The sequence below is a fragment of the Triticum dicoccoides genome, chromosome 2B, assembly GCF_002162155.2.
Source record: "Triticum dicoccoides isolate Atlit2015 ecotype Zavitan chromosome 2B, WEW_v2.0, whole genome shotgun sequence".
Lineage (NCBI taxonomy): Eukaryota > Viridiplantae > Streptophyta > Magnoliopsida > Poales > Poaceae > Triticum > Triticum dicoccoides.
In genome coordinates, this window is record NC_041383.1 from 62137936 (window position 1) to 62144393 (window position 6458).

The window sequence follows — 6458 nt, forward strand, 5'->3', positions numbered from 1 at the left end:
CCGGTATCTACGGTATAAGAAAAATATGCACGTAAAGTAAATACCGTGAGGTGCACAAAAAGTAATCCAAATAATTTTCAAATGAATCTTATAAAAAACTAGACAAACTTTTAAAGAGAGCAGAAAAAGAATCAAACAAAAATACTATTTTGTTTAAAAGATATAAGGGTTTTGATCCAAGGACCCATCTGTAATGAAACAGAAAACACTCAGGGGGTTCTGCAGAAAAGTCCAGAAAACGGTTCGACTAAAAGAAAAGAACTGAGAGGCAGACAGGTGGGCTCCACCCGTCAGGTTTGAAAATTCAAAAGAGGCGGCAGAGCTCGACGGTGCCCGAGAGCCGCGGTGGTCGCCGGCGGCGATCCACGGCGAGGCAGGGGGATCGAGGGTTACCTCCGTGTTCAGTGCACCTTTCCGCGTCGGTGGGTGGTGGTGGAGGTCACCGGCGAGCACCACGTCGAGGACGGCCCTTGCTCCGGCGGACGGCAGTTCGGGTGGTCGTGGGCCTCGTTGGAGAGTGCTGTGTAGGACAAATTGAGGTGGGGTTTAGCCTCCTAGAGGTGGTACGAGGCTACGGGTGAGAGTAGGGCGGCGAGGGAGTTCTCACCGAAGAGAATGTTGTCGGAGCCCGAGGCGGACGAAGCTGGCCGGAGTTGAGGAAGAAGGGCCCCTCGAGGCTCTTCTAGTGGCTAGGCGGGGCTGGTGAGGTGGTGGAGTTGTGCGGGGGCGAGAGCAAGCTCGGGGGTGCTATTTATAGCAGGCCCGAGGCGGTTGCCGTGAACGGATAAGTCCGGCGAGCGATTACGGCGGCGCTGTGGCTGTACAGTTGGATTAGAGGCTTGAGCATCGACTAGACGAAGCACTGGTGCCATTCCAGTGTCCAACTCAGCAAGGAAGGGGTGGTTACGGCCTGTCCTCGACGGAACGGCCGCACGGCACGTCGGCGGCAGAGAACGCGCTCTGCGCGTGCCAGGCCACGGCGACGGTGCTGCATGCGTGCGCTGGCAAGGAGATGGCCACGTAGAGCTCTCAGGAGGTTTGGGCGGTGCCGAACGGCGTTATGCCGCAGGGTGCCCCCTTGTCGGCTGTTATGGTGGTTCTGCCGCCGCAAGACACGCCGGTGCAGGCGGGCCAGGGTGCCACCGACGCTAGGGATGAGCCAAGCGCGTGTGTGGTGCTCCGGTCAAGGAGGAGGGGCTGTGAGCAACGTGCCAAGTGCAGAGTTTACCTGTGACTGAAACTCTGACGAAGAAACGACACTGAATTTCTGAATATTACTGAATATGAACAGTAACAGTGCATGCCAGGTGTTCGACAGAATGATTTTGGCATGTGGGGATTTTTCCTTGAGCTGGTTTTTGGTGGAGTGGTCTCTCATTGCAACTAGAGGTTGCCTGAATTTTGGTGGAAATTTTGGAGAAGAGGAGATATGAATCTCACCAAATTTTACAAATCTGGTCCAAACTTGCAGAGGGTGAAATTTGAAAATTTTGAAAATAAGAAGAGTGGATCTTGATGGTTCTAGGTTGTGGGTGCTAATGACCATCCAGAGGAGTTGATTTGAGACCAAAACTCAAAGGCATTAAGGTACTTGCTTTGCAAAACACCTAGGTTCAAAATAATGGACAGAATTGTTTTGGGAAAAGAAATAATTGGAATAATATCCAAAAATGGATTTTATTAGTTTGGACAGAATGTTTGGGTTGTTCCAAAGTGGAAGGAGGGGTTTTGGGGGAGTTTTACCATAAGAGGCATGGTAAAACAAGAATGGATCAAAACCCAAATAAAAGCCCAAAACCAAAAAGGTTTTCTTTTTAGAAGAAACTAAATCCAAGAAAAGATTTTTTTGAGGGCAAACTTAGAAGAGAGGTTTTTAAGAAGGGTTTAAATGACCTTCTTCAAACCAAGCAAGGCTCTTTCTGAAAACAAAAACCACAAAAATTTTGGAGTGTCACAGCACCTACCCCCTTAGGAAAAATCTCGTCCCCGAGATTTCAGCTGATCCTTAAACAGGTGTGGGTGCTCTGTTCGAAGAAAATCCTCGCTCTCCCAAGTTGCTCATTCTAGGTGTGATTGCTCCACTGAACTCTGAAAAACTTGATGGTTTTCTATCGGGTCCTCCTCTCAGACTCTTCTAATATTTTTATTGGGTGCTCCCGGTAGGTGAGGTCTGGTTGCACGTCAATATTTTCATGTGATACTTGCTTCTCTGGGTTGCTCACGTACTTTCTCAACTGCGAGATGTGAAACACGTTGTGGATACCGGATAAATCTCCAGGTAGGTCTAGATGGTAGGCTACCGTGACTCTTCGGGCCACTATACGGAATGGTCCGATGAATCTTGGTGCTAGTTTTCCCTTAATCCTGAATCGCTGCAGACCCCTCATAGGAGAAACTCTTAGGTATACAATTTCTCCGGGTTCGAAACTGATTTCCCGATGCTTTCGATCGTAATAACTCTTTTGCCGACTTTGAGCTGTCTTGAGTCGATCTCTAATCGTCTTAACTTTCTCTTCAGCCTCTTTGAGCATATCTGGGCCGAAGATATGGCTGTCCCCGGTTTCTGACCAGTTAAGCGGGGTACGACATCTTCTCCCATACAGAGCTTCAAAGGGTGCCATTTGTAAGCTGGCTTGATAGCTGTTGTTGTATGCGAACTCTGCATATGGCAAACTTTCTTCCCAACTGGTTCCGTAGGTGAGAACGCAGGCTCTCAGCATGTCTTCTAGAATTTGGTTTACGCGTTCAGTCTGCCCATCAGTCTGGGGATGGTATGCGGTACTGAATGCTAGTTGGGTTCCCAGTGCCTGTTGTAGGTGATCCCAAAATCTAGAGACGAACTGTGTGCCTCTGTCAGATATGATAGTCTTTGGGACTCCATGTAGGCAGACGATACGGGCAAGATAAAGTCTGGCCAGCCTCTGAGTGGTGTGAATTGTCTTCACCGGAATAAAATGTGCCACTTTGGTTAATCTGTCAGTTATGACCCATATGGCATAATTTCCGTGTCGTGACCGTGGCAGTCCAACAATGAAATCCATCCCAATCTCGTCCCACTTCCACTCGGGTATCTTGTTTGGTTGTAATAGCCCGGCTGGTTTCTGGTGCTCGGCCTTGATACGTTGACAAGAGTCACAGCATGCAATGAACGTGGCTATATCTCTCTTCATACCCTGCCACCAAAAAATTTCCTGAAGGTCTTTGTACATTTTTGTTCCTCCAGGATGGATTGAATACGGAGCTGTGTCACTTTCAGCCACAATCTGCTCTTTTGAGGTCCTTGATATTTGGTACGCAAAGTCTCTCTCCGTACCACAATATTCCTTGCTTGTCTACGTTGAATTCTGAGGCCTTGCCCAAACTCACTTTCCTTTTTATGCCTTCAATGCTGGGGTGTCCGTGCTGGGCCTCCTTAATCTTTTCCATCAGGGTAGGCTGTATTTCCAGATTCGACACACTGCCTTTGGTAACCATTATTAAATTGAGTCTGGCAAATTCCTGTTGAAATTTTGGCCTCAACTTTGGTATACTGTCGTCGTCCATGCTGGGATTCCGACTAAGGGCATCTGCCACAACATTTGCCTTTCGGAGATGATAGTGGATCCCCACATCATAATCCTTCACCAACTCCAACCAGCATCGTTGTCGTAAATTAAGTTCCGGCTGTGTGAAAATATACTTAAGACTCTTATGGTCTGTGTATATTTCACAACGATTTCCAAGTAGGAAGTGTCTCCATTCCTTGAGTGCATGGATGACCGCTGCCAATTCTAAGTCATGAGTGGGATAATTCTCCTCATGCTTGCGGAGTTGTCTGGAGACATACGCGACTACCTTGCCTTCTTGCATCAATACACATCCGAGGCCTTTCCGGGATGCGTCACAATATACCTCAAAATTCTTGTGTATATCTGGCACAATTAATACTGGTGTCGTTGTTAACTTCCTTTTTAGCTCTTGGAAGCTTTTCTCACATGCTTCTGTCCATTCAAACTTCTTTCCCTTCTTGAGCAACTGTGTCATTGGCTTTGTTATGGTGGAGAATCCTTCAATAAATCTCCGGTAATAGCCTGCCATTCCCAAGAAACTCCGTACGTCCGTTACGCTAGCTGGTGGTTTCTAGCCAAGTACGGCCTTGACCTTTTCCGGGTCTACTACAATACCTTCTTGGGTGAGTACGTGGCCCAGAAAACCCACCTGTCTTAGCCAAAATTCACATTTGCTGAATTTGGCATACAATTGATGTTTCCTGAGTTCCTCTAGTACAATCCTGAGATCCTTGGCGTGCTCTTCTGGTGTTTTGGAGTATATCAAAATATCATCGATGAATACCGCAACAAACTTGTCATATACTTCATAAATACTTTGTTCATGAGGTGAACAAAATATGCGGGGGCGTTGGTTAGCCCAAATGGCATTACTGTGAACTCATACAGTCCATATCTGGAAGTAAAGGTTGTCTTCGGAATATCATCTGTTCGCACTTTTAATTGGTGGCATCCTGATCTCAAGTCAATTTTGGAGAAGACTTTGGCCTGTGCGAGCTGATCGAATAAATCATTTATTCGGGGCATTGGGTATTTGTTCTTGATTGTGACCTTGTTGAGAGCTCGATAATCAATACACAATCTTAGTGTTCCATCCTTTTTCTTGGCAAATAAAATTGGAGAACCCCAAGGTAAGGAACTGGCTCGAATGTATCCTTTCTCCAATAATTCTTTTATTTGCTTCTTCAATTCTACCAATTCGGATGGTGCCATTCTGTATGGTTTCTTGTAAATAGGAGCGGTTCCGGGTGCTAGCTCAATGCTGAATTCTATCTGTCGGTCCGGTGGCATGCCTCGTAGTTCTTCTGGAAATACGTCTGGAAATTCACACACTACTGGAACCTTGTTCAGCTCAGAAACGTCTACCTTGTTTAATCTTGGTTGCCGAGGTATTTGTCTCTCTTTGGCTGAAACTTTTATATTCTTCCCGTGATGGTGTGTGAGAATCACGGTCCGGTTGAAGCAGTCAATAAAACCTTTGTTGGTGATTAACCAATCCATCCCTAGGATGGCATCCAGTCCTTTGCTTTCCAATACAATAAGGTTCGCGTAAAACTTCAATCCTTCAAATTCAATAACCACACCTTGACAGTAACAATGGGTCACTTGCTTAATTCCAGGGGACTTGATGATCATTAATTTTTCCAAGGGAAGCGTCGAAAATTTATTTTGCAAAGCAAAACTCTTCAAAATGAATGAGTGAGAAGCTCCAGAATCAAACAAAACCATGGCAGGTATTGTGTTGACAGGGTACGTACCGAGTATGATATCTGGGGCGTTCTGTGCTTCCTCTCGGGTCACGTGGTTCAGGTGACCTTTCCGGTGGTTGTTATTGGGGTTGAAATTGTTTCGCTTTGGCACTGAATTATTTCCACCATTGTTAGGCTTCGGGGTTGAGTTCCTTGGCTTGGGGCACTGCTTGGCATAGTGCCCTTCTTCTCCACAAGCGTAACAAGTAACGCCTGGGCGATAGGTGAACTCCTTGTCTCTTGCATGGAAATTCTTGATTGGGCGTGAATTATCCGTCAGGGTTTTGTGTGTTCCACCCTTCTGAAATTCTGTCTTGCTTCTGTGGTTGCGAGCAAAAGTAGTCTGGTCCCTTTTGCGTTTGCGGAAATCTTCCAAACTACGTCGCTCATTTTCCAGAGTAATGGCCTTATCCACCAGTGTTTTAAAATTTGGGAAGGTATGCATAACCAGCTGGCATTTAAGGGCGAGTGCCAGGCCTTCCAAGAATTTTTCCATCTTCTTGCTCTCGGTCATGCGCTCTTCGTTGGCATAGCGAGACAGCAGAGTAAATTGGCTGTTGTATTCTGACACTGTCATGGTCCTTTGCTTGAGGTCATCAAATTCTCTCTTCTTGATTTTCATAACACTCTTAGGAATGTGTGCCCCACGAAAACCTTCTTTGAAATCCTCCCAGGTTATTTCATTTTCGTTGGGGTGCATGTGCAGGAAGTTTTCCCACCATGATGCGGCTGCTCCCGTGAGGTAATGAGGTGCATACAATACTTTTTCACGGTCTGAACACTGTGCAATAATTAATTTTCTCTCCATGTCCCGAAGCCAGTCGTCGGCCTCAAGAGGCTTGTCAGTGTGAGAAAATGTTGGAGGACGCGTCTTCTGTAACTCAGATAATTTGGATTGCTGCTGATACTGACCACGGTGATTTCCCATATTGATGAATTGGTTCATCATTTCCTAGTGTTGTTGCTGACTCTGTTCATACAGACGACACACTTGGGTAAAAGATGTTTCACTGCCCTGTTGACTTGTCTGTCCCTGAGTGAAATTGTTGTTTGGTGGTGTGCCATAATTTTCTTCGGGCTGATTTGGCATAGAGCGCGTCCACGGATGAGACATGTTTCACTCTGGGGATATATTTTGTGAAACTCGTAAGACAAGAAAGAG